The following is a 10474-nucleotide window of genomic DNA, read 5'->3' on the forward strand; positions in this document are numbered from 1 at the left end:
TGTTACCTTAACACTTTTGTGAGTTTAAAAAGGTAACTCTGAGAAAGTGTTAGATATTTAACTATTTTAAAAAGGTTAGTTTAACCCCAGTCCAGATGGAACTATATAAACACCAGAAATGAGTCAAAATTGACTCTGAGAGTCAAATCAACACTGGACTTTTTGCTGTGTATAAACGTCTGTTCTTCTGGTTTTAATAACCAGATATTCAGGTCATTAATAACTGAATGCTGAAGAGCACTGACAGTATTGTTATTTGAATCTTGTTTACAGGACAGTAATGAGAACATGCGATTAAAAGTATGGAACATAATCACATGACAAACAGCACATGTCGCCTGCGGTTCACCTGAAGTCAACGTTCTTCCAGTTTACAGCTGAGCCGTGTCTCCTGAAGCTTTTATTAAATGAATTAATAGGAGCAGAAATGAACAGCACAAACCTTGTGACAGTTGGTTGTTTCTTTGTCATTAGACTGTTTCAGAAATGACTGTACATGAATTCTCAAATCAAAAAACAGAGGTTGAAGATCCCCGCTCCCCCTTTGTCTTGGATTAGAGGCCATTTCTCATAAAACCGGTACTTTGACCGGGTTCATTTAACCGTTGGTGAGCTTTTCCAATGAATGGGTCAACTTTTCACCCGTTCAGGGCATGGACTTTACTCTGCTCAAGTTGTTTTCTGTAAAGTAGTAAAAGACAATAAAACTCGTCAAATAATACACCTCTGCAGCAGCTTCTTAGACTGGTATCAGGTTTTTACTTACCTGAAGGCTGATGTAGAACACAAGAAATCAGGCTTTAGACAGTTTTTTTAAATCCTGTGTGTCCTATTGTATCTTCTATTGTATCTCGTTGAGGCTCCCACAGTTTCTTTCTCTGGAGTTACCTAGAATCCAGCTGTATTAGGAACATCTTTAGTTTAGTTCCTGGTGTGCGTGTTCTTCTTGTTATTTTAAAGATGTGTCCAAACCGTCTTGAGACCGTGTGGGATCCAGAGCTGCGTGTCAGCTCACTGCATCTGCTCAGTCTGTGGTGATTTTCCTCTGGTGGGTCGGGCCCTGTGGTCTGTAATGGTAACTGGCACCGCCGTTTGATCGCATAGAACAGATCCTCTGCGCTCGTTTGCTCACGCGCTCTTCCGGATTCACCTCCTCGCCGGTGCACGCGCCAAATATTTTCTCACTGCCGCGTTCCTGTTCGTGTCCGCGCTCCGTTTGGTTCCTCTCCGTATTTACAGTATGAACCTTGTGCGTCCGCAGGTGTTTTCCCGCGTGTCAACCGCCGCTCATTGAACGTGGAAAAACGCAAGTCTAACTCTCGAAAAACTGCTACTTACTGTATGAATGTGAATTTTGTCACAGATTCCGTGAGTATTCTTACTGAATCGCTTTTTTACGTGAAAGCACCAACTGATTCTGTTAAAAATTATTACATTTAGAGAAATGTTGCTGAAATCTTCTGATCATTAAGTCAGCCTTTTGAAAACCGGTAAATTTAAATTGAAAAGTAAATGAAGAGGCGATGGATGGTCCTCATGCCAGGCCACTTGGGAATGAAAGCAGAGGATGATGGTTTCTCTTCCTTTTCCTCATCTTCCTCTGCTGCTTCCGTTGTTTTTCTTATCTACTCAGCTTTTTCTCCATCCATAAATGACTCTTCTTCTGTTTTTCAGCCCTGTCTGTTGTGCAGCTGCAGAAGAAGCTGGAGCTGTTCAACTTCTAAATGAAGAAAGCGGATGTTTCTGCTCCCACCTGTAGATGAGTCGCTGTGAACCCGCCCTTGGCTCCTCCTCACTGTTGCGGGGTTGTTGTGTAACATGTTCCACTGCCAGCAGGTAGGGTGTGTCCTTGGGTGTCATGTACCTGCAGTGATGCGTCGTTCACCAACGAGCCGATGCTTCGTAGCAAACGAGAAGAGACGACTGCAAATCTTCCGCCGACATTGTCCGATTCTTCTGAAAATTCATACAAACGGGGGACTGCTTTTATGGGCGCACCATTTTTTCCAACAACCGACCGACAACCGAATAAGAAGCAGCATCTGAGTGCATTTCAATGATACTGGAGACGGCAAACCTGAGTGCAGACTTAAATATTATTAAATAAAATATTATTAAAATAAAAATATCTGTCAACCTCCACTAAACATTATTATTTAAAGTGTTTTAATGTTAACACCCAAAGGTTTGATTAAAATGTTAAACAGAAGTGACTGTGTATTTTTTTAATTGCATTTTAAAAACTGCATTAAAATAAGGCTTTTAAAAAAGTTTAAAACTTTGAAAACACATAATAAACAAATGCTTAGAAACAGACAAACTATTTATAATTGTAAGAAGTTTTAGTCTCTGTCTGAACTGTTAAGAGCCAGAGTGGGATTGAGCGTTGTTAATGATTACAACACATAGTGTCCTTGAAGGAAAACTTTTACCTTTAATACAGCAACATTTTGATTGTTGAGGTCAGTTTGACAAACTATGTACAGTATACAAAAAAAAACAAATATTCACATCACTCTTGATTAAGCTAAACAGACAGAAAGAAAAGGGATGACGATTGATTAAAATCTCAAAATCCAAATACAGTCAATAAAACATGTTCCTTCTCTCCCTATGTCTATGGCCTGTCTCAACCCCTTCGTCTGTGGAAGTTCGAGGCTGCTGGAGAGTTGATGAGTCAAAGATGTGTCGACGGTTGGTTGAGAGTCTCCTTCCAGAATGGTCTCGGCTCTGAACTTGATTTTCTCCATGATGCTCATCGTGCCTGGATGAACGGCTGCCTGTGGCAGCTGTTTCTGCCGTGGTGTCTGTTTCTTTCCTCTTTTTCCCACCAGACAAAACCTGGGGTTTTATCCACATTTTCTGCCCATCGTGCTTAGTTTAACGTTTTTACTATCACCTTTTACACGTCCCATCATCTGACTGGTCCCTTTACAGCGTGATCCACATCACCAATGACAACACATCATGTACACGTGATCTATTCCTTGTCTCACTTTGATCAACAGCGTTTTCTGTCCTCTTTTGGCCGTTCTCGTACTTTCCAATGACACTGGTTCATTAAACTTCAATTTGCCCACAACATTTCAAACTTGTAGCTTGAGCACTCATATTTGCAAGACCTGCACCTGAATCCTGCACTCAAACACTAAACTTTATTTCACCCTGATTACAAGTTCACAAACTATTACGTGTATTAAAAATTACTAATCATTCAAACATAGTCAGACTGTTGTATTATTAATAATCATCTTAATCATCAAACATCAACTGACTGTTTGTCCACCTCTGCTCATTCCCAGCATGGAGCTGCAGACCTGAAGGACCTGAGGAAGTACATCCTGCTCTGAGCCTCTTGTTCACAGCTGACGACTTCTTCTGGTTAGAGTGTGATGCTGCTAATATCAAGGTTGGGAGGTTCATCCCCGCTTATTCATTTTGCACCGATTGTTAACTTAACAGAGTTGCTTGGTTTCAGCACAAGTTCTCATAATCAGAGAACCTGTGGAGATGACAGGACTCTGACTTGTACCTGAAGTCTGAGGATTCTTAATACAAACACTTTACCATCATTATCATCTTCTGTGTTTCCACAGACAAGAGATAATGAGGCTGAGTTGAGATGTAGGATTAGAAAGATGCAAATCATCCTGAGGTCTGACCCATAAAACACAAACACAAGGTCACTGGTATGTTTACACTTAACTGTTGTTGCTCAGTCCCTAACCAACATTTATCGTTAGTGTCAATACAGGTTTAAACAAATGCACATTTTTGCTCATAGCATTTTGTTCATAGCAAACAAAAAATTCAAAAAAACAAAACAAAAAAATGTACAAATATCTTTTATATTAATGATATTTGACACCAGGCCGTCGCTCATCAACCAGTGGTTTCACCAGAAATTCATTTTAACTTCACAAATAATCATATATTGACTTTACAGTATTTGTGATAAAAACACCTAGAGCTCTAATAACTTTTATAGTGACTCCGGCTGTAAAAGGGTAACCTCCAGTTGGTCCAGAGGCCAGTTTAAGGACTAGTCCCAACCCTGCAGCAGCGAATAGTAATCTCTCTTTTTTTGTGTACACTTTCCTTATCTTAATGTAATCTTCTGTTTCCCCAACTACACATTCAAGGTTGGCTATTGGACTGTCAGAGCTAAGACTGTAATACGTTTCAGAGCTCTCACGTCTGAGAGCATAAACGTGCGTAAAATCTACCTCAAAATCTTCCTCAGAAAGGAAGATTACTTGCTTAGAATCTTCCTCAGAATCTTCCTCAGAAAGGAAGATTAGTGGAGGTTCCTTGCTGCTCCTTCTTTCACTTAGTTCAGAGGCCATTACTTATCAGAAACTAGCTCTTTTAGAGTTCATTTAGCAGTTGGTCTGTGAGCTCCTCCAACGGATGGGTCAGTTTTCACCTGTTCAGGACATGAACGTTATTGTGCTCAGGTTTTCTGTAGTAAAAGACAATAAAAACAGTCATATAATGATAAATGTACACGTAAACATGAAAGCGTGTACTCTGACCACTACAGCAGCTTCTTAGACTGGTATCAACTGATAGCTGAGAGGTTTGTACTTACCTGAAGGCAGATGTTAAACGTGTAGAACAGAAGATTTAAAAATTTATTTGGACACAATTCAGGTCCTCTTAGTTCTGCTGCTTTGAGTCCAGTCCAATACGAGTCCAGTCGTATTTATGAGTTTAGTTACTGGTTTTCCGTGTTCTTCTTGTTACTTAAACCATGTGTTTCTTGTCTAGCCTGTCTTGGGACCGTGTGGAATCCAGAGCTGCGTTTCCTGTCCACTGCTTCTGCTCAGTCTATAGCAGTGTTTCTCAATAAGAGGACGCGAGGACGTTTTCAGTGGGACTTTTTTCAATAAAGACGCACCGTCCACACTCCTCAGATGTAGTGATTACTGTGTTTCCTGTAATAGTAACTGACCGCATAGAACAAACCCTCTCCGATCGCACGCGTTAAACGTGTTCTGACCGCTGCCGGTCACATGTGAAGTCACTGACTGAGTCCCATGCGTGAAAGACTGTAAAAGCCATGATTGTTTGTGGCTCAAATGTGATGGTGATGGTGGGGAATAAAAGTAAAGGATAATCGTTTCCTCCTCTTCCGCCGCTGCTTCCGTTTCTCTTCAGCTTCTTCTCTATAGACGTCTGTTCTTCTGGTTTTAATAACCAGATATTCAGGTCATTAATAACTGAATGCTGAAGAGCACTGACAGTATTGTTATTTGAATCTTGTTTACAGGACAGTAATGAGAACATGCGTCTCTTCAGGTGTATCTGTACAGTCAGTTCTTCAGCTACGTCCTGTTACGTTCTAAATGTTTCAGCATTTCATCTCGCTGCAGAATGTGTTTTTCTCCAGGTGCTGCTACAAACAAACGGCGGCGCTGATGGAATTACAGGTCACAGACAAGGTCGCCGTGGCGACGCGTCCTGTCTTAGAGAGCAGAGAGTCTTTTTCAGCCACCTCTGGGTTTCAGTCCAGCTGTTGGACCTGAATTCTCTTTTATCCAGCCAACACTTGCTGAGACACTTTAAGGCTTTTTATTCAGGGGGAGTCTCAGTGTTCACTCACTGAAAAAGGCACCAGTCGTTTGGATGTCACCTGTACAGGCCTCGCTCCCCACGTTCTAACACATGGAGTAAAGCTGTTATTAAGCTGATCTACTCTATATAAACAGTGTTCAATCAAAAAAAGTCCGTCAGACGCCTTTTACAACCTGTTATTATTACTATTACTGTTGTTGGATTAAAAGTATGGAACATAGTTAAATGACAAACAGCACATGTCGCCTGTGGTTCACCTGAAGTCAACGTTCTTCCAGTTTACAGCTGAGCCGTGTCTCCTGAAGCTTTTATTAAATGAATTAATAGGAGCAGAAATGAACAGCACAAACCTTGTGACAGTTGGTTGTTTCTTTGTCATTAGACTGTTTCAGAAATGACTGTACATGAATTCTCAAATCAAAAAACAGAGGTTGAAGATCCCCGCTCCCCCTTTGTCTTGGATTAGAGGCCATTTCTCATAAAACCGGTACTTTGACCGGGTTCATTTAACCGTTGGTGAGCTTTTCCAATGAATGGGTCAACTTTTCACCCGTTCAGGGCATGGACTTTACTCTGCTCAAGTTGTTTTCTGTAAAGTAGTAAAAGACAATAAAACTCGTTAAATAATACACCTCTGCAGCAGCTTCTTAGACTGTGTGGTGGAAATTTTCCATAAAGAAGTAGATGAGAGAGAGTTGTCCTTTTGTGTGATTTATTGAAATAATAAAGAAAATAAAAATAATGGGGAAAGCAAATCAAAAGCATGGATGTTGATCGTGCACATCAACAAACCAAAAACCAGCTGGGGAGATCAGTGCACACACCACGAAGGTGTGATGCAAAGAGCCCACGATCCTCAAGTTGCTTCTGCCTTTTAGCTTCTCTGTCCGACTAGGGTGGAATGTCTTTCTAACCCAATCAAATTACATGCACCATCTCCTCCCTGTCGCAGTGTGTGTGAAGATATTTACATTCTCACACCTGCATTGCTGACGTCCAACTATCTGTGAGAAAGGAGCACCAAGTCTCAACAGACAGAGACACAACTCCCCGACCTTGGGTTTGGGAGCTAGAGTTGAGAGTCTATCAGGCAGAGACAACCATTGAACAATCTAGGTGAAATGTCAAATGCATACAGTAAGACAAAACATAAGATATTAATTGCAGAACATAAGTCATAAATCATACAATAACTGCATAGAAATAAGGAAGAGACAATTTTTCCCATAACAACTGGTATCAGGTTTTTACTTACCTGAAGGCTGATGTAGAACACAAGAAATCAGGCTTTAGACAGTTTTTTTAAATCCTGTGTGTCCTCGTTGAGGCTCCCACAGTTTCTTTCTCTGGAGTTACCTAGAATCCAGCTGTATTATGAACATCTTTAGTTTAGTTCCTGGTGTGCCGTGTTCTTCTTGTTATTTTAAAGATGTGTCCAAACCGTCTTGAGACCGTGTGGGATCCAGAGCTGCGTGTCAGCTCATTGCATCTGCTCAGTCTGTGGTGATTTTCCACAGAAATGAAGGGGCGATGGTGGGTCCTCATGCCAGGCCACTTGGGAATGAAAGCAGAGGATGATGGTTTCTCTTCCTTTTCCTCATCTTCCTCTGCTGCTTCCGTTGTTTTTCTTATCTACTCAGCTTTTTCTCCATCCATAAATGACTCTTCTTCTGTTTTTCAGCCCTGTCTGTTGTGCAGCTGCAGAAGAAGCTGGAGCTGTTCAACTTCTAAATGAACAAAGCGGATGTTTCTGCTCCCACCTGTAGATGAGTCGCTGTGAACGCGCCCTCGGCTCCTCCTCACTGTTGCGGGGTTGTTGTGTAACAGTTCCACTGCCAGCAGGTAGGGTGTGTCCTTGGGTGTCATGTACCTGCAGTGATGCGTCGTTCACCAAAGAGCCGATGCTTCGTAGCAAACGAGAAGAGACGACTGCAAATCTTCCGCCGCCATTGTCCGATTCTTCTGAAAATCCATACAAACGGGGGACTGCTTTTATGGGCGCACCATTTTTTCCAACAACCGACCGACAACCGAATAAGAAGCAGCATCAGGGTGCATTTCAATGAAACTGGAGACGGCAAACCTGAGTGCAGACTTAACTGTTATTAGATAAAATATTATTAAAATAAAAATATCTGTCAACCTCCACTAAACATTATTATTTAAAGTGTTTTAATGTTAATACCCAAAGGTTTGATTAAAATGTTAAACAGAAGTGACTGTGTATTTTTTTTATTGCATTTTAAAAACTGCATTAAAATAAATAATAAAAAAAAAAATAAAAAAATAAAAAGGCTTATGAAACAGACAAACTATTTATAATTGCTAAATTCAGCTAAAATTTAAGGTGCAAAGTGATAATAATTTAAGAGCAGACTGGGAGCCACAAGTGGCGGCTCATTAAAGAGAGCCAAGCCAAAAGAGCCGAATCTGTAAAAAGAGCCGGACTTCCCATCACTAGTGTGATGTGTGTTGTGGAAATCTTCTTATAAAGAAATCAACCAGAGATCATCAGTGTGATGAACCATCTCAAAGTTTACTCTCATGTCGACACGGAGTGGATCACAATTACATCTAAGACATAAGGCACATCTCACTATGTACAATCTATCCACTGAAGGACTGAGGACACAAGACCTGTATTTATACCCTGTTACAAACCCCCACATGAGCTGTTGACTGGTCTTTGATATACATGAGTGCATGTTCCCGTGGTCACTACAGTGAAAACTCCACCATTTGATAACCAAATGCTTGATGACCCCCCAGGAACAACCCTCAACCAGAGGCACAGCCTCTCATGACAAACACAAAATATCCCACATTCCTCCCTTTTTGACACTAAGTGTCAAACATACAAACAAGGGAAATTATTGTCAACATTTGAAGTTATTGTCCATTTACTGTGTGTCTCCCTTTTAAGTCATTGATGTTCTGTTGTTGCTCGTCTACATTTATAGAGGGAAACATGGTTTCCCTACTCACAAGAAGATTCCTTAAACCCGTTCTGTTTAAGGAGTTTCCGATGCTGCTCTTCTGTTAATTCCATCTCTGTTGTCCTTCGTTGTTTTTATGTTGATTTGTTTCCCACTCTGTAGACATTTAAGCAGTTGAAGTTGATGTTCCACTGACTTCCACAGTCAGCAATTCCGCCCTAGCAGAAGCATCGCTGATGACGCTTTCATCAACTTTCTAGTCATCTGTGGTCCAAAACAGTAGGTCAGGTCATCTCCTGCTTTCAGGGGGAGAATCGTCAAGGGAAGCTTAAAAGTATAAAACTGTAACAAGAAAACTAAAAGCACCCTGTTACACCCTGGACATAAATGACATCATCAATGACACAAAGCAGTAGCAGCTGATGATAGTTAGATGTTAGTGTTAGTAAGTGTTAGTGTTAGAAAAATAGAAATAGAAGAACAGTTTCTTACAGTGTGAAACAGGAAACGTTTCATAAAATATAAAACATGTTCAAAGTAAAAGCAAAAACTGTTCTAAAAGCTATTGTGGAATAGTCTCCAGTCTCCAGTAACCATGTTGTTACTGTAGTCAAACATTATAAAAATGCATTTTTAAGGAATTTGAATAAAATGAACATCAATAAACAATAGACTTCTGTTTACTTCAAAACCAATCATTTTGAAGGATCTAATCATTCACCTTTTCAAACCTTTGCTTTGGAGGTTACAGGTGTTAAATAGTTCCTGGTAAACAGTACCTTGAGACTTATTTTTATTTTATGTTTTTGACTGATTGATAATGTGGCTTCGTATATTTGCATTTGTGTCATTGGCCCCAATTTTAAGATTTAATTTGATTTGAATGTATTTTTAATCCAGTTTTGATTGTCATCTAGAAACCAACGCTATCATTCTCAGAAGAAATTGTCTAGGTTAACATCAATGATATTCAGTCTTTTTCAACTCTTAATATTGGATGAGAAATCAGAACCACTTTCAAAACACAAAAAATGTAAAAATCACAAACAAATATTTCGACCTCCTCTCTTTTGATACATGGATTTAACCCATGAGTCAATTGTGCTAAAAAGAAAAGAGATGTTACTGTAGCATGTGTACCTGGATTAACCCAGGTTCACCCTTCATCAAAACCTGATTTCACAAAGATGATATGGATTGAAAATGACAAGAACAGAAATAATTGTATACCGTGGTCCTTCAAACATCTGTATAAAGCATCTCATTAGAAAACTCATTTTACTGCAGATAATCTGAGGTTAAAACAAACAAAAGCATATAAAACAATCAAAAAAATCCCCAAAAGAAGAACAAAACTATATACTGTATGTACACTGAATTCAGTAGCACCTTCTATAACTCTTAGAAAGAAACATCTGTTTGTTTCTGTTTGTTAAATGAGACTTTCACAGAGTATGATTAAGTTAAATAAATGAAACAAAATAAAAATCAAGTCTGTGTTGCAGTCAGAAGTCCAAGTCAAAAAGTCATGTATAGTCACAAAAAATTATCCCATCTAAATTGTTATATGGAAGAGATCTCTTCAAAATCGCAAATCCATGGACAGTAATACACTCCTAAAAACTTCAATTAAGATATTGCTTAGTGATTCTATTAAATGTTTTGTTTGTAAATTTAGCATCTCCAATAATCCAATATTTCTAGGAAAATAGAATAGAATAGAATCAATCATTTTGTAAACCTTCCATTGCTTTGTCTACCAGTAGCTGGTGTTTTTCCCCCCTGGTTTTACTACCAAATCCTTTCTGGGCACTGCTCATGTATTGGTCCATCTGCCTGCCTATCTGGGCTGCTATGATGCCTGACAGGAGCTTCCATGTTGTGCAGTGGCAGGTTATTGGGCAGTAGTTGGATGGTGACGGCTCCCTTCTGGGGGTCCTTCAGGATCAGGAGTATCCGGC

General features: G+C 39.9%; 3 long non-coding RNA genes across 3 annotated transcripts; 1 reads left to right on the plus strand and 2 right to left on the minus strand.

Moving 5' to 3' along the window:
* Positions 1-382: 382 nt before the first annotated feature.
* On the minus strand, positions 383-1685 carry LOC129603417 (uncharacterized). The gene is made up of 2 exons (XR_008693256.1): positions 767-1685; positions 383-681 (listed from the first exon to the last, which is right to left on the minus strand). It is a non-coding gene; the product is annotated as an uncharacterized LOC129603417 (long non-coding RNA).
* Positions 1686-1768: 83 nt separating this feature from the next.
* On the plus strand, positions 1769-3731 carry LOC129603418 (uncharacterized). Its single transcript, XR_008693257.1, has 3 exons — positions 1769-2694; positions 3303-3409; positions 3597-3731. It is a non-coding gene; the product is annotated as an uncharacterized LOC129603418 (long non-coding RNA).
* On the minus strand, positions 2688-10253 carry LOC121201876 (uncharacterized). Its single transcript, XR_005897058.2, has 3 exons — positions 6833-10253; positions 4592-6166; positions 2688-4462 (listed from the first exon to the last, which is right to left on the minus strand). It is a non-coding gene; the product is annotated as an uncharacterized LOC121201876 (long non-coding RNA).
* Positions 10254-10474: the final 221 nt, after the last annotated feature.

Source organism: Betta splendens, chromosome 19, assembly GCF_900634795.4.
Source record: "Betta splendens chromosome 19, fBetSpl5.4, whole genome shotgun sequence".
Classification (NCBI taxonomy): Eukaryota; Metazoa; Chordata; class Actinopteri; order Anabantiformes; family Osphronemidae; genus Betta; species Betta splendens.